Here is an 18026-nt window from a genome sequence, read left to right on the forward strand (position 1 = left end):
TCGAGACCAGCATGGCCAACATGGTGAAACCCCATCTCTACTAAAAATACAAAAAGTAGCCAGGTGTGATGGCGGGCACCTGTAGCCCCAGCTACTTGGGGGTTGAGGCAGGATAATTGCTTGAACCCGGGAGGCGGAGGTTGCAGTGAGCCAAGATCACGCCACTGCACTCCAGCCTGGACGACAGAGTAAGACTCTTGTCTCAAAAAAAAAAAAAAAAAAAAAAAACTGTCTAGGGGAGAATCCTATTAAAGATGTATATAGGTGGCCATGGAGTTTGTCCAGGGAATGAATCATTTAAGGATATCTTTATTAGTTGGGATTTTTGACATTAAGAATCTTTGAAGACACAGGTAGTACAGGTAATAGGGAGGGAATGAATTCCTCATCAATTAGGACCCTCATGAGGCCCATTGCTAGTAAAATCTTTGTAATACTCCTGGGATTTCACTTAGTGATCCATGCATATTCTTACACCAATGCCCCTTTGACTGAGTCAGTGTGAGTGGTCCAGTCCTTTGTTTCCTGCCACTAAAAGCTCTTCACTAGAAAAGGGTCAGAGTTCCAGTTTATGACTAAGGGTTAGGTTAAGATTAGATTTAGAATTATGCTCATGCAAAATCTAGCTCAAATGGTTCCTAGAACTTGTCTACATAGTAAGTGATCAGTATATATTGGTCAAAGAAATGAATGAATGGAAACTGGTTTAAGCAAATGGAATCTGTTGGCTGGCTTCAAGTGGCTCAAACAACATAATCAAGAATGGAGAAGGGGTCTCTCTCTTTCAGCCTGCTCTGATCTCTGCAGCATCATGCTCAGATGACCCACTATCCATGATTGTGCTAAAGGATTCCTTGTCCCTCCCTACACCATCTCAGAAAAGGAGGTCTGCCTGGTAGCACCCACAGGTGTCGGGGGAAGCCACTTCTCTTTCTCAAGAATGCCAAGGGCCGGGTGCGGTGGCTCACGCCTGTAATCCCAACACTTTGGGAGGCTGAGGCGGGTGGATCATGAGGTCAGGAGTTCAAGACCAGCCCGGTCAACATGGCAAAACCCCATCTTTACTAAAAATACAAAAAAAATTAGCCAGGGGTGGTGGTACATGCCTGTAGTCTCAGCTACTTGGGAGGCTGAGGCAGGAGAATCGCTTGAACCGGGAGGCAGAGGTTGCAGGGAGCTGAGACGGCGCCATCGCACTCCAGCCTGGGCGACAGAGCAAGACTCTATCTCAAAAAAAAAAAAAAGAAAAAGAAAAAAAAAAGCCAAAAAAGTCTCTTGCTTTCCTTGGCTCTGATTTGGTTCAGAACCAGCCCCGAACAAATGGCTGCAGACAGCGAGTGGGACATGTGGATTGGCTAAGACCCATCAAAACCTATTCCTGGTGCCGGGGCATGAGCTACTTCCTTCAGGCATGGGTAGAACAGATGCTTAGTGGCCAAACTTACAAATGTTACAGGAATTTCAGGGTCTGGATTAGAGTGCCAGGAAGGTTCCAATCTAGACTAAGCAATAAAAAGGTTCAGTTGTGTTTTTCCAGATGAGAGAAAAATGCATAAACACTTTGAGCCCTGCATTCCACTCCCAGGGCTTTTCTTAAAAACAATAACAAAAAAATCACCTTCCCTAAAAGCTGTTGTTCATGGCGTTCTTCATGTAGAAGAGTATAAGACCACATAGAAGGCCAGGCACAGTGGCTTATGCCTGTAATCCCAGCACTTTGGGAGGTCGAGGCTGGTGGATCACGAGGTCAGGAATTTGAGACCAGCCTGACCAACATGGTGAATGAAACCCTGTCTCTACTGAAAATACAAAAATTAGACAGGCATGGTGGGGCGTGCTTGTAATCCCAGCTACTCAGGAGGCTGAGGCAGGAGAATCGCTTGAACCGGGGAGGCAGAGGTTGCAGTGAGCCGAGATTGCACCACTGCACTCCACCTGGGTAACAAGAGTGAAACTCCATCTCAAAAAACAACGACAGCAACAACAACAACAAAAACACATGGAAAGAGAGAAGGTTGGGGTAGGAAGTGTGGGGCAAGCAAAATGCTATGTACATTATTGAATGATAGTGATAAAAAAATACTGGCTAGGCTGGATAGCTCATGCCTGTAATCCAGCACTTTGGGAGACTGAGGTAGGAGGATCGCTTAAGCCCAGGAGTTCAAGACTAGCCTGGGCAACATAGTGAGACCCGGTCTCTCCAAAAAAAAAATTAAGAATTAGCTGAGTATGATAACATGCACTTGTAGTCCCAGCTACTACTTGGGAGGCTGAGCTTGGAGGATCACTTGAGCCAGGAGATCAAGGCTGCTGGGCTATGATTGTGCCAGTGCACTCCAGACTGGGCAGCAGAGTGAGGCCCTGTCTCAAAAAAAAAAAAAAAATACTGCCTATAAAAGTCACTAGACATAGGTCGAGTGCAGTGGCTTACGCCTGTAATCCCAGCACTTTGGGAGGCCAAAGTGGGCAGATCACGAGGTCAGGAGTTTGAGACCAGCCTGACCAACATGGTGAAACCCTGTCTCTACTAAAAAATACAAAAATTTGTTGGGTGTGGTGGCACGTGCCTGTAATCCCAGTTACTCAGGAGGCTGAGGCAGGAGAATCACTTGAACCCGGAAGGCAGAGGATGCAGTGAGCCAAGATTGTGCCACTATACTCCAGCCTGGGCAACAGAGTGAGAGGTCTCAAAAAAAATCACTAGACATATAGGGATTCAATGATGTGTAGGGGTTGGCTGAAAGCAAGTGAAACATGTTTTCTTTTGCTTTCCATAATGATTACAATGCTTGTATAATCATAAAAACAAATAGAACACAGCTTGGATTAGGTTAGGGGTAAAGCTGGGGCTGGAATTCAGTCAGGTGACATTTCCGTGGAGAATTGATTTAACCTTTCTGAACTTTCCTTTCTGCCTATGTAAACGGAGGTATTAATAATAATAGTGCCACCTCCTAAGGCTATTGTGAGGGTTAAAGGAAAAATTCTCCATAGAATGCTCAGCACACAGTACCTCATGCATAGTAATCATTCAGTGTGGCCTTGGGATTGTCACTGGCTGTGAGTGCACAGAACTGGCGTCAGATTTTTATAACAGCTTTATTGAGATATAATTGACATACAATAAGCAGCACATATTTAAATTATACGATTTGATATGTTTTGACGCATGTATACATCCCTGAAACCTTTGCCCCAGACTAGATCATGAACATATCCATCACCTCCAAAAGTTTCCTTATCTGTATCTGTAGTTCATTTCTTTTTATGCTGAGTAATAGTTCATTGTATGAACATATCACAACTTATTTTGCCATTCACCTGCTAATGAACGTTTGGATTGTTTCAAATTTTGGCTAATTACATATAGAGTTGCATTCATTTACGAGTCTGTGGGTAGACACAGGCTTTCAGGTGTCTTGGGTAAATACCTACTAGTGGGATGTCTAGGCTGTAATGTGAGTGTAGATCTTTACAAGACACTACCTGGCACCAGATGTGGCCATCAGAGTGCGGGACTCCCCTGGAGAGGAATGAGGGTGGAGGTCAGAGTCAGGGGTCTCCTATACCCTCTGTTTACCTTCTCAGGCTCGATGGTCAACTCCTGGAGGTCTATGGCTGGCATCTCAATAGGGCCTATTCCTTCTTAGAGATGCCCTCCTCCCCATAGCAGGAGTTCCCATATCCCTGTGGGCATCAAAATTTCCTGGAGAGCCTTTTATTTATTTATTTATTTATTTATTTATTTATTTATTTATTTAGTTTGAGACGGAGTCTCTGTCTCGCTCTGTTGCCCAGGCTGGAGTACAGTGGCACAATCTTGGTTCACTGCAACTTCCACCTCCCAGGTTCAAGCCATTCTCATGCCTCAGCCTCCCTAGTAGCTGGGACTACAGGTGCATGCCACTACGCCTGGCTTTTTTTTTGTATTATTAGTAGAGACGAGATTTCACCATGTCAGCCAGGCTGGTCTCAAACTCCTGACCCCAGGTGATCCGCCTGCCTCAGCCTCCCAAAGTGCTGGGATTACAGGGGATTACAGGTGTGAACCACCACATCTGGCCCCGGGAGCTTTAAACACTGTAGATTCCTTAGGCATGAGCTGACAGGAGTGAAATTAAATAAATAAATAAATAAATAAATAAACATTGTAGGCCGGGTACGGTGGCTCCCACATGTAATCCCAGCACTTTGGGAGGTTGAGGCCGGAGTGTTGCTTGATCCCGCGAGTTCGAGACCAGCCTGGGGCAAAACCCTGTCTCTACTAAACATACAAAAATTAGTTGGGCATGGTAGCTCACGCCTGTAATCCCAGCTACTCGGGAGGCTAAGGAGAATTGCTTGAACCCTGGAATTGTGCCACTGCACTCCAGCCTGGGCGACAGAGCAAGACTCCGTCTCAAAATAAATAAAAAAATAAAAATACAAAAAATTAGCCTGGTGTGGTGGCATGCACCTGTGACCCCAGCTACTCAGGAGGCTGAGGTGATAGGATCACTTGAGCTTGGGAAGTTGAGGCTCAGTGAGCCGTGATTGTGCCACTGCACTCCAGCCTGAGTGACAAGAGTGAGACCCTGTCTCCTAAAAAAACCACATAAATAAAAATAAACGCTGCAGATTTCTGGGCCCCATCTGAGACCTGCTGACTTAGAATGTTGCTGGGTAGGACTGCAGAATTTGTTCTTTTAAGTGTCCTTTGTGATTCTGCCATATTAACAGGAAGGAACTCCTCACCTGCCAGGTCAAGTTTAAAACCTCAAGCAAGGCATTTCCGGCCTTTTGCCATCCGGCCCCCATGTCCTGTGCAGGCTCACACGTTGCCCTCACCCAGACACGCAGTCTCATGAAACTCCTCTATGTTCCCAACATTTTCAGGCTCTCTCACATCCGAGTCTTCACACTAGTTCGTCTTTCTATATCCCCCTTGTCTACCTGGGAAACTTCCACACTGACCTCTGAGGCCAGCTAAAACACTATTTCCTCTGGGAAGCCTTCCACATTCTTCTTCCAACCAGCCAGTGAGAAGTAGTTTCTCTTTCCTGTGAGTCTCCCAGCACCTCCCACCATTCTATATCCCAGCATGCATCACTCTGTCCCATAATTATTTAGTGATGCCAGTGTCAAACAGTTTGTATAGCTTGCCTTGTTTCAGGTCCCCAGGTACTTCTGAGGTAGATGATGATGATGTTATGATCATGACGATAAAAGCAAAGGTTGAGCATGTGAAAAGTTTGCTCAAAGAATTCTACATATGGACCGGGCACAGTGGCTCATGCCTGTAATCCCAGCACTTTGGGAGGCGGAGGCAGGTAGATCACCTGAGGTCAGGAGTTCGAGACCAGCCTGGCCAACATGGTAAAACCCCGACTCTACTAAAAATACAAAAATTAGCTGGGCGTGGTGGCAGGCACCTGTAATTCCAGCTACTCAGGAGCCTGAGGCAAGAGAATCGCTTGAACCAGGAGGTGGAGGTTGCAGTGAGCCGAGATCGCGCCACTTTACTCTGGCCTGAGCAAAAGAGTAAGACTCCGTCTAAAAAAAAAAAAGAAAAAAAAAAGAATTATACATATGCTGCTAGACCCTTTCATCCTCACCAAAGCCCTGTGAGGCAGGTACTTTTATTATCAGGCCCTCTTGCAGATGAGGATACTGAGGCTTAGATAAATTATTTGCCTAAACTCATCCATTCTCATAAGTAGCATCACAACTTGCACCCAAGAGCCTCTGATCCCAGGGCTCCACACTCCCACATGACCCACGTTTAAATCTTCTGCTCAGTAATCACTGGGCCAAGACCTTAGTTTTTTTCCTTCGCCCTGAGATCTGGATTGTTTCCATTGTTCAGCTATTACAAATAAACTTTCTATGAATATTCACGTACAAGTACTTGTAATGCTTTCTTTCTCCTGGGTAAGTAATTAGGAGTGAAATAACTTGGTCATATGGTAGGCGTATGTTTAACTTTTTGAGAAATTACCAAACTGTTTTTCCAAAGTAGTTATACCATTTCACTCCTACCAGCATGTATGAGAATTCCAGTTGCTCCACATCTTCCCCAACATTTAATATGATCAGTCTTTTTAATCTTGGCCATCCTAATAGATGTGTAGTGGTATCATACTGAGTTTTAATTTGCATTCCCCTAATGCCTATAATATTGAGCTTCATTTCATGTCCTTATTACCATCCATTTTATTTGATGAAGTGTCTGTTCAAATCTTTGCCCATATTTTAATTGGGTTGTTTTCTTAATACTGAGTTGTAGCCAGGCACGGTGGCTCACGCCTGGAATCTCAGCACTTTGGGAGGCCGAGGCAGGAGGATCACCTGAGGTCAGGAGTTTCAGACCAGCCTGGCCAACGTGGTTAAATCTTGTTTCTATTAAAAATACAAAATTAGCTGGGCATGGTGCCGCGCACCTGTAATCCTAGCTACTTGAGAGGCTGAACCCAGGAGGTGGAAGTTGCAGTGAGCTGAGATCATGCCATTGCACTCTGTGCAAAAAGAGTAAAGCTCCGTCTCAAAAAAATAAAAAATAAAAAATAAGCAAAAAAAAAACAAACCTGATTTGTAAGAGTTACTTATATATTCTGGAAACAAGTTACTTGTCAGATAGTGATTCTTTTTTCTCCCATTCTGTGGCTTGTCTTTTATTTTCTTAGCAATGCCTTTCTAAAAGCAGTAAGTTTTAATTTTAATAAAATCAAATTTATCAATTTTTTCTTTTATGAACAGTGCTAATCTATGTCAACAACATTTTATCATTTCAATGTATAGGTCTTACATATATTTTAGCAGATTTACCTTAAGTATTTCATTTTTTAATGCCATTGAAATTTAAATTTTAGGCCGGGCGCGGTGGCTCAAGCCTGTAATCCCAGCACTTTGGGAGGCCGAGATGGGCGGATCACGAGGTCAGGAGATCGAGACCATCCTGGCTAACACGGTGAAACCCCGTCTCTACTAAGAAATACAAAAAAAAAATAGCCGGGCGAGGTGGCAGCGCCTGTAGTCCCAGCTACTCGGGAGGCTGAGGCCAGAGAATGGCGTGAACCCGGGAGGCGGAGCTTGCAGTGAGCTGAGATCCGGCCACTGCACTCCAGCCTGGGCTACAGAGCGAGACTCCGTCTCAAAAAAAAAAAAAAAAAAAAAAAGAAATTTAAATTTTAGATTGTTGATAGTATACAGAAACATGATGAAGTTTTTTATATTGATCTTGTAGCCTGTATCCTTGCTAACTCATTTATTAGTTCTAGTAGCTTCTTTCATAGATTCCATAGGATTTTCTACACAGGAAACCATGTTGTCCAAGAATAAAGATAGTGTCACTTCTTTCTTACCAATCTTAGCTTTTTATTTCTTTTCCTTGCTTTATTGCACTAGCAATTTGGTTGTTGGAAGTTGTCTTGCAGTTCCCTAAAATACTGCGGTTTTTAAAGGTCTTTTTTCTCTGCCTGTTTCATTTTGCCCAAGCTCACCATAGTTTCTATAACTGTGCCTTTGAGTTCACTGATATTCTCTCCTACAATGTCAAATCTTCCACTCTTTCCATCCACTGTGTTTTACATCTCTGGCATTGTAGTTTCCATCTCTAAACGTTTTCTTTGGTCTTTTAAAATATTTTCATGTCCCTACATTGTCAATAGTTCTTCTAGCTTAACACATGACATACATTTAATAACTGTTTTAATGGTATTGTCTACTGATTTTACTGTCAGCGTCATTTCTAGGTCAGTGTCAATCGATTGATTACCTCTCCATTATGGGAAGTGTTTTCTTGTTTCTCTGCATGCCTGGTAACCACTGACTGGATGCCAGACATTTGTGAATTTTACCTTGTTGTGTACTATATATTTTTGTATTTCTAGAAGAATTAGAGAATCTTGATCTCTGGCAGAGTGGTAGACCAAAGGAAAAAAAAGAAGAAAAAGAAAATGAATGTATAAATAATCTCAAGTTGTGTTCTGAAAAATAATTACGTTACCCAGAAACAGTTTGGTCCTTTGGTTAGATGGGCCCAGAGCTGTATTTCTGTAGGGTTACTTTTTCCCCACTACTCAGCTAATACCCTGAGACCCCTTGAATTAATCCCCTCTGGCTATCAGGAACAGACTCTGTCTACTAGCTCTGTGCAAGCTCTGAGCACTATTCTCTCTTATCTTTTTGGGTGGTTTCTTACCCCAGCTTCAGGTAATTTCCACTTGATTAATACTCAACTGAATAGTTAAGGGGGACCCTCTGAATATCTCCAGCGCTCGCTCTTTGTAGTTCTCCTCTCTCCAGTACTCTGCCTTACAAACTTCAGCCTCTTTGGCTTCCCCCAGGCCCCTGGACATGTCTTGTTAATGAGGGGAGCCACGGCATGGCAACTTTCTCCAGGTGACAAGTCAGTAGGACTAACCTGTATTTCTTCATTTCTCTCAATGATCACTGTTTGCCACTGTCTAATGTATACATAGTGTCTTGAGTGTCATTTTGTGTGTGTGTGTGTGTCTGTTTGGTTTTGTATTTTAAGGCATTTCAGAAGGGAGGGTAAATCTAGTCTCTGTGACCGTTCTGAAAAAGCAGAAGTTCGTGGTGTCAGAGTTGGCACTGGAGTTGGTCAGGAAGTGTCAGAGCTGGCTCTGCACTGGAGCGGGGAGGTTTTTCTTCCTTTACACCAGCTGGCACACCTGCCCGCAGAGGAGGACGGATTCTACTGTGCCGTCAAGCTCTCAGGCACTGGGTGCCAACTGGGTCAGTAACCAGGGAGAGGAGGTAACTGGTGTGCCCGTGGGAAACCAGAGCTGGCATATCTCATTATAACTGTCAACAGAATGCTTCTTCACTGAGGTTCCAATGCTGCCACCTTTCCAGCCAGCCCAGCTGGAGTCAGGGTGCCTTCCTCTAAGGGCTCTGACCTCATCTCCAGTGACTGACCTCACTTGGCCAGAGCTGGAGGAGATTAGCACCTACAGCCTCCCAGCTGGCAACATTAGCCACTACCTAGCAACAACAATGACAAACTTCCATTTTTTGAGCAGTTACTATTTGCCAGGCCCTGAGCTACCTACTAAAAAATTGAGGCTAGAGGAGGTAAAGCTGCTCACCCAAGTGACGCAGCTGGAAAGGGGAAAAAGGCGGATTCAACACTTACCTCTGGAGACCTGGGGGATGGTCTGTCATACATACATCCTGGGACCTTTCAGAGGCTCTGGGTCCCAACCTCCATTTTGGCCTGGGCTCCTGTCTCTGTTTCTGGCTTTTGTCTGCCTCTGGGTCTGAAGCCCTAACCGAATCTGCTTAATTCTGGGGCATGGCATGGTGCGCAGGACACACACTGACTTTGTTAACAGACAGACTGAGGTTCAAATCCTACTTTCTAACTGTGTGACCTTGAGGGAGTCCCTAAATTCTTGCTGAGCCATAATAATTACCTCTACAACATGGGGTAGTGGTATTACCTCACAGGGTGAATGTGAGGATTAAATGAGATAATATGTTAAAAGTGCTTATTTCCACCTGAGTGTTCAATACATGGCAGTGAGACACCCAGTGTCCAATCAGGCATGTAAGGGGCTTGGACGTTGTCTCTCTGTCATAATAATAACTAAAAGGTTGAACAAACTGGAAAATCAACAATTTTTTTTTTTTTTTTTTTGAGACGGAGTCTCGTTCTGCTGCCCAGGCTGGAGTGCAGTGGCCGGATCTCAGCTCACTGCAAGCTCCGCCTCCCGGGTTCACGCCATTCTCCTGCCTCAGCCTCCCGAGTAGTTGGGACTACAGGCGCCTGCCACCGCGCCCGGCTAGTTTTTTGTATTTTTTAGTAGAGACGGGGTTTCACCGTGTTAGCCAGGATGGTCTCGATCTCCTGGCCTCGTGATCCGCCCGTCTCGGGGATCACGAAAGTGCTGGGATTACAGGCTTGAGCCACCGCGCCCCGCCGAAAATCAACAATTCTTAGATCCTGTAGAGGAGTGAGATCACAGGGCAAACCACTGCCCTCAAAATTGAAGAGACAGAAAAGCAGAAACTCCCAAGTAGAAACCTCCTCTAGAACCAGTACCAGGACAGGACATCCTAACCTGTAATTGAAGAACTGCTGGAGGCTCAGTATGGGCAAATCTGAACGTTAAACATTCCAGCAAGATCCAGCCATAGGGGCGCACCCACATGTTTGTGAGTTTAATCTTCAGGATCTCTATCGGGTCCTCCCAGTGAATGTCAGAGAAAAATCTCCTTGTGCTTTCAGCAGGGGGATGGGAAAAGTGACCATTTTGAAATATGCCAGAGCATTCTGTTCTTAACAAGGCCTGCTTTCAAGAGAAACTATTTCAGCCCAGCCCAATCTTCTGGAGCTTAATCAGAGCCTAGCTGACCTGAGGGAGGGGAAATAGCCAACTCCACACCCCTCTCTGTCCCACCTAAGGGGAGAAAAAAAAAATGGAGAAGCACTGGTGAACTTCACAGCCCAGGAGGGTTCCCCGGCTCATGAAAAGACTGAGGACTAATCACAGGACTGTGGAACACCACCCCTGCCCCACACCTCCTCCACCACATTGCTAAAGGCCTATTTTACGGGAATTCCTTTTACCCAGTGTAGGAGCCATGGGAAAAACGTTCCCTTCACTCTTGGAAGTTTCACTAAAAAATCAATTTACGGGCCGGGCGCGGTGGCTCAAGCCTGTAATCCCAGCACTTTGGGAGGCCGAGACTGGCGGATCATGAGGTCAGGAGATCGAGACCATCCTGGCTAACACGGTGAAACCCCGTCTCTACTAAAAGATACAAAAATATAGCCGGGCGAGGTGGCGGGCGCCTGTAGTCCCAGCTACTCGGGAGGCTGAGGCAGGAGAATGGCGTGAACCCGGGAGGCGGAGCTTGCAGTGAACCGAGATCGCGCCACTGCACTCCAGCCTGGGCGGCAGAGCGAGACTCCGTCTCAAAAAAAAAAATCAATTTACAGGCCAGGCTTGGTGGCTCACACCTGTAATCCTAGCACTTTGGGAGGCCAAGGTGGGTGAATCACCTGAGGTCAGGAGTTCGAGACCAGTCCAGCCAACATGGAGAAACCCCATCTCTACTGAAAATACAAAAATTAGCTGGGCATGGTGGCGGGCGCCTATAATCCCAGCTACCTGGGAGGCAGAGGCAGGAGAATCGTTTAAATCCAGGAGGAAGAGGTTGCAGTGAGCTGAGATTGTACCATTGCACTCCAGCCTGGGCGACAAGAGCAAGACTCTGTCTTAAAAAAAAAAAAAAAAATTGGCCGGGCGCGGTGGCTCAAGCCTGTAATCCCAGCACTTTGGGAGGCCGAGGCGGGCGGATCACGAGGTCAGGAGATCGAGACCATCCTGGCTGACACGGTGAAACCCCGTCTCTACTAAAAAATACAAAAAAAACTAGCCGGGCGAGGTGGCGGGCGCCTGTAGTCCCAGCTACTGGGGAGGCTGAGGCAGGAGAATTGCGTGAACCCGGGAGGCGGAGCCTGCAGTGAGCTGAGATCCGGCCACTGCACTCCAGCCTGGGCGGCAGAGCGAGACTCCGTCTCAAAAAAAAAAAAAAAAAAAAAAAATCAACTTACAAAAAGGCAAATTGGGAGGAGAAATGGTGTACAAATTTATTAGTATGCACAGGGGAGAATCATAGAGTGATTACCCAATATCCCAATGGAGTAAGATGGTACTCTTCTTTTTAAAAAAACTTTTATAAATTTTTTAAATTAAAAAAAATGGAATACTTTATGAATTTGCATACCATCCTTGCGCAGGGGCCAGGCTAATCTTCTCTGTATCGTCAAAATTTTAGTATATGTGCTGCCAAAGTGAGCACTGTATACCCTTCTTCTTAGGGGAAAGGAAGATGGGAAAGTATGCATGATTTTAGGGGATAGGAAATGATTTTTAGGGGAATTCAATGGGCTTGAAAAACGTACGATTTCCTTCGACAAAGTCTGTTGGGCCTGCAGAGCAGACAATGGTTTGTGACAAAAGTCTGTGTGCCATCTGGCGAACATGGTGAAAGCCTGTCTGTACTAAAAGTACAAAAATTAGCTGGGCGTGGTGGCGAGAGCCTATAGCCCCAGCTACTTGGGAGGCTGAGGCAGAACCGCTTGAATCTGGGAGGTGGAGGTTGCAGTGAGCCAAGATCACGCCATTGCACTTCAGCCTGGACAACAGAGTGAGATTGCATCTCAAAAAAAAAAAAAAAGTCTCTCTAGATTTGTTGACAGACTTGGGTCTTTCTTCCTGTGCTACAAATTCAGTTAATGAAAACTCAAAGACGGGACTAGAGGCAATTGTCTTCTACTTTGGCGGAACTGGACTTTAGGCAGATAGGGGAACTTCAGAAAACAACTTTATCATGTGCTTTGGGAGGGACGAGGATTGAGAGACAGGAGATGAGGGAAGGTCAGAGAGACCTTGAGGCTTTTTCTTCAGTTTGGCATGTCAAAATACCATATTTTGTTGTATTGGTTTCTGAGCCCCAACACCAGCATATCATGTGTGGCTTTCAATGGAAAAAATTACAACGCATATTAAAGGCAAAACACACACTTTGAAGAAAAAGAGCAAGCGTCAGAACCAGACTGGGATACAACAGGAATGTTAAGATTATCAGACTAAAAATTTAAAACAACTAAAATTAATGTTAGGGGCTTTGATGGAAAAAGTAGATAACATGCAAGCACAGATAGACAGTGTAAGCACAGAGACAAAAATTCTAAGAAAGAATGTTTTTTAATGATAGAGATAAAAAATACTGTAATAGAAATGAAGAATGCTTTTAATGGGCTTATTAGTACATTGGACATGGATGAGGAAAGAATCTCTGAGACCGAGGATATGTTGGTAGAAACTTTCAAAACTGAAAAGCAAAGAGAGAAAAGACTGAAAAAACATAAGAAAGAATATCCATGTACTGTGAGACAACTCTAAAAGCTATATTATATGCATAATGGGAATATCTGAAGGAGAAAAAAGGACAAAAGAAATATTTGAAGCAAGGATAACTGAACATTTCACCAATTTTTTTCTTTTTTGAGGCAGAGTCTCGATCTGTCACCCGGGCTGGAGTGCAGTGGTGCGATCTCCTCTCACTGCAACCTCCGCCTCCCAGGTTCAAGTGATTCTCCTGTCTCAGCCTCCCGAGTAGCTGGGACTACAGGCACCTGCCACCACACCCAGCTAACTTTTTTGTATTTTTAGTAGAGACGGGGTTTCACCATGTTGGTTAGGCTGGTCTCAAACTCCTGACCTCAGGTGATCTACCTGCCTTGGTCTCCCAAAGTGTTGGAATTACAGGCGTGATCCACCGCACCCTGCAATTTCACCAAATTAATGTCAGACACCATACCACAGATCCAGGAAACTCAGATCTCTCTCTCTCTCTCTCTCACATACACACACAAAGCCCCAAATGCTACACCTAGGCATATCATACTTAAACTGCATAAAATCTAAAATCAAAAATAAAGAAAAAATCTTGGAATGAAAGCAGAGAGGTAGCCAACAGTACTTTGGCAAAAAAAAAAAAAAAGGAATAATTTTCTAAAAAGGAAAGCAGAGGGGGGAAAACCTTGCCTACAGAGGAGCAAAGACATGACATCTGAGTTCTTAGAAACCAAGCAAGCTAAAAGAGAATGAAGTGAATATTTTAAATGTTGGGAGAAAAAACCCACCAACCTCGTATTCTGTATCCTGAAAACTTTCCTTCAGGAGTGAAGGAACTGGGTGAGGTGGCATGTGCCTATAATCACAGCTACTTGGGAGGCTAGTGTGGGAGTATCCCATCAGCCTAGGAGTTCCAGGCCAGCCTGGGGCAACGTAGCAACACTCTGTCTCTAAAAGAAAAAAAGTTGGCCGGGCACAGTGGCTCACTCCTGTAATCTCAGCACTTTGGGAGGCCGAGGCAGGCAGATCACTTGAGGTCAAAAGTTTGAGACCAGCCTGGCCACATAGTAAAACTACATCTCTACTAAAAATATAAAAATTAGCCAGACATGGCAGCATGCGCCTGTATTCCCAGCTACTTGGGAGGCTGAGGCAGGAGAATCACTTGAACTCAGGAGGCAGAGGTTGCAGTGAGCCAAGATGGCGCCACCACACTCCAGCCTGGGCAACACAGCAAGACTCCATTTAAAAAAAAAAAAGTTAACAAATCTAGCTATATATACAAAGTTTAATAAATCTAGTCCAAATAGAGTTTAATCTCAGGAATGCAAGGTTGTTTTAGTATTTGAAAATCAATTTGTGGCCTGGCACAGTGGCTCACGCCTATAATCCCAGCACTTTGGGAGGTCAAGGCCGGTGGATCACCTGAGGTCAGGAGTTCAAGACCAGCCTGGCCAACATGATGAAACCCCATCTTTACTAAAAATAAAAAAATTAGCCAGGCGTGGTGATGTGCACCTATAGTCCCAGCTACTCGGGAGGCTGAGAGAGGAAAACTGCTTGAACCTGGGAGGTAGAGATTGTGCTGAGCCAAGATCATGCCACTGTACTCCAGCCTGGGTGACAGAGCAAGACTGTCTCAAAAAAAAAAAAGAAAGAAAGAAAGAAAGAAAATCAATTTGTGTACTTGATTATATTAACAAAATAAAAATTACATTTTTTTTTTTTTGAGACAGAGTTTCGCTCTTGTTGCCCAGGCTGGAGTGCAATGGCACGATCTTGGCTCACTGCAACCTCCACCTCCCAGGTTCAAGCAATTCTCCTGCCTTAGTCTCCCGAATAGCTGGGATTACAGGCATGTGCCACCGTGCCCGACTAATTCTGTATTTTTAGTAGAGACGCGGTTTCTCCATGTTGGCCAGGCTGGTCTCAAACTCCTGACCTCAGGTGATCCACCAGCCTTGGCCTCCCAAAGTGCTGGGATTACAGGTGTGAGCCACCGTGCCTGATCTTGTTTTTTAAAAAGTGAAAGAAAAACAAAGACTTTCTCAAACAAAATTGAAGGAATTTATTGCCAGTAAACCTAATTTACAAGAAATGTTTAAAGAAGTTCTTCAGAGAGAAGGAAAATAATATAGATCAGAAACTCAGATCCACTTAAAGAAAAGAAGAGCAATAGAGAAAGAATAAGTAAAGAGAAAATTAATACTTTTATTCTTATTCTTAATCTAACAAATAAGATAATGTTCAAAATAATAATAGCAACAATGAATATAGCTATATATAAGCAAAATGAATACAGCGAAACAAGGGATGGAGGGAGGAATTAGGAATGTTTCATTACCGAAGCAGGATAGTGTCATTTGAAAGTGGACTGGGATTAGTGTATATGTATACAGCAAACTCTAGGGCGATCCTTAAAAAAACTTTTTTTTGAGACGGAGTCTCACGCTTGTCGCCCAGGCTGGAGTGCAGTGGTGCGATCTCAGCTCACTGCAACCTCTGCCTCCTGGATTCAAACTATTCTCCTGCCTCAGCCTCCTGAGTAGCTGGGATTACAGGCACACGCCACCACACCCAGCTAATTTTTGTACTTTTAGTAGAGACGAGGTTTCACCACGTTGGCCAAGCTGGTCTCAAACTCCTGATCTCAAGGAACTGCCCGCCTCAGCCTTCCAAAGTGCTGGGATTACAGGTGTGAGCCAACATGCCTGGCCTAAAAATTTTTTTAAAAGTAAGTATATTGGGAGGCCGAGGCAGGCAGATCACGAGGTCAGGAGTTTGAGACCAACCTGACCAAGATGGTAAAGCCCCGTCTCTACTAAAAAAAAAAAAAAAAATATATATATATATATATATATACACACAAAAATTAGCTGGGTGTGGTGGCATGCACCTGTAATCTCAGCTACTCAGAAGGCTGAGGCAGGAGAATCACTTGAACAGGCAGAGGTTGCAGTGAGCCAAGATCGCGCCACTGCACTCCAACCTGGGCGAAAGAGTGAGACTCCGTCTCAAAAAAAAAAAAAAAAAAGAAAAGAAAAGTAAGTATAATCAATATTCTGAAAATAAGAGGAAATGTAATCACATAAAATGCTCACTTAAGTCTAAAAAGGAAGAAAATGTGTAGAAGACAAAAATACAAGGGCAATGAATAGAAAACAATAACAAATATGGTATACATTAATCCAACTACATCAATAATCACTGTAAACATCAATGATCTAAATATACCAATTACAAGACAGAGATTTGGTCAGAGTGAATCAAAAACAAGACCGACCGATATGCTGTGTAAAAAAAAAAACCACTTTATTATTTATTTTATTTTATTTTTGAGACAGAGTCTCTCTCTGTTGCCCAGGCTGGAGTGCAGTGGCACACTCTTGGCTCACCGCAACCTCCACCTCCCAGGTTCAAGTGATTCTCCTTCCTCAGCCTCCTGAGCAGCCAGGACTACAGGCACCTGCCACCATGCCCAGCTAATTTTTGTATTTTTAGTACAGATGGGGTTTCACCATGTTGGTCAGGCTAGTCTCAAACTCCTGACCTCAGGTGATCCACTTGCCTCGGCTTCCCAAAGTGCTGGGATTACAGGCGTGAGCCACCGTGCTCGGCCAAGATACCCACTTTAAATACAAAGACACCAGAGGCCTGCCTGGCCCTCGAGAGACTGCCCACCATGCCCTGACTGAAGGCCCCATCACCTGGGGAGGGGATCCTGATAGAGGGCACTGCTGCCACTGTTGGGGCCCAAGTCACAGCCATCCCAGGAAACAGGGGAGGGCACCCAGCTGACAGTGGAGCATCACCTCGTCTCCTGGGGAACATGTCCTCAACTCCAGAGTGGGAGGGACAGGGAGAGTCCTGGAGATTCAGATTCCCAGCCACTCCCTGGGGTTTGGTCTCAGCTGGCTAGGCTAGTACTTCAAGCTAGATATTGTCAGTGGACCTGGGCACTGGGATAAACCCAGGACAGCATGCCAGCCCCTACAGGGAGAGGCAATGTACAGAAAAGGCCCAAATCAGCTGGGCGCGGTGGCTCACACCTGTAATCCCAGCACTTTGGGAAGTTGAGGTGGGCAAATCACCTGAGGTCAGGAGTTCGAGACCAGCCTGGCCAACATGGTGAAATCCCATTTGTACTAAAAATACAAAAATTAGCCACGTGTGGTGGCATGTGGCCATAATCCCAGCTACTCAGGAGGCTGAAGCAGGAGAATCGCTTGAACCCGGGAGATAGAGGTTGTGGTGAGCCGAGATCGCGCCACTGCACTCCAGCCTAGGCAACAGAGCGAGACTCCATCTTTAAAAAAAAAAAAAAGAGCCCAATCCCCCTGGGCTGCCAAGACCAGAGGCAGATGGCGAGTCACATCTCAGCTTCTCTTTTGGGCTCTCCATTAGTCTCTTCCATATTTGTCTTCATGAAACAACCAAACAGTACAGGCTGTTTGGGGAATGAGAGGCTTGCAGCCACCCTTTGGACTGGGGTTACTTGGTAGCAGCTCTGTGGTAGGAGAGTGAGCCTAGAAGATGACCCCATGCAGCCTGGTGGCCCTCGGAGGGCAGAATCCAGACATAGGCCTGCTGCCTCCATGCCCACAGGCGCACCTGCAGGATGCACAGCTTAGAAGCACCAGGTTTGGTTTGAGGAGAGGGATCCTTATCCACATCCCCTTGAAGCACACGACAGCCAGAAAACAGTGTAGGCAAGGATCAAGGCCTCGTGCAGGGACAGGGCAGGGTCTTCTCCAGGCCCAGTGTCTTGGGAAGGAGGAAAGCTGGGGCTGGGTGAGATGAGGCTCGGACTGAGGGAGTTTATCTGGACCGGAGGGCTGCTTGTGGCCCATCTCAACAAGGACTCACTGCTCCTCACTGCTCAGGGTCGTGCAGGTGTGCCACTGCGAGCTGGGCTGGCAGCCCAGCCCCATAGGTAGTGGGCGGAGAGTATGCATGGCCCACACACAGTACCTTCTCATATGACACAACAGCACTGTGGTGGTGCCATTTCCATTTTTTTTGGATGAAGAAACTGAGGCTCAGAGAGACTAAGTCTCATGGCAGGGTCATGTAGTTAGTAACTGGCAAAGCCGGGTCAGTCAGCCCAATCCCCAAGCACTAAACCACTCTGTGGTTCTGTCTCCTGAGATACCT

At 45.4% G+C, this 18026-nt stretch overlaps 1 long non-coding RNA gene and 1 other non-coding gene across 4 annotated transcripts in view; both read right to left on the reverse strand.

The window, feature by feature from the left end:
- Window positions 1–4354: 4354 nt before the first annotated feature.
- Window positions 4355–18026, reverse strand: part of LOC105494862 (uncharacterized) — a 37437-nt gene continuing 23765 nt past the window's right edge. For all 3 annotated transcript variants that reach the window (XR_011622099.1, XR_011622092.1, XR_011622093.1), the window contains one exon: window positions 4355–5532. This is a non-coding gene — a long non-coding RNA (uncharacterized lncRNA). The remainder of the gene's footprint in view (window positions 5533–18026) is intronic.
- On the reverse strand, window positions 11705–11811 carry LOC139360456 (U6 spliceosomal RNA). The gene has a single exon (XR_011617872.1). It is a non-coding gene; the product is annotated as a U6 spliceosomal RNA (small nuclear RNA).

This window comes from Macaca nemestrina, chromosome 1, assembly GCF_043159975.1.
Source record: "Macaca nemestrina isolate mMacNem1 chromosome 1, mMacNem.hap1, whole genome shotgun sequence".
Taxonomy (NCBI): domain Eukaryota; kingdom Metazoa; phylum Chordata; class Mammalia; order Primates; family Cercopithecidae; genus Macaca; species Macaca nemestrina.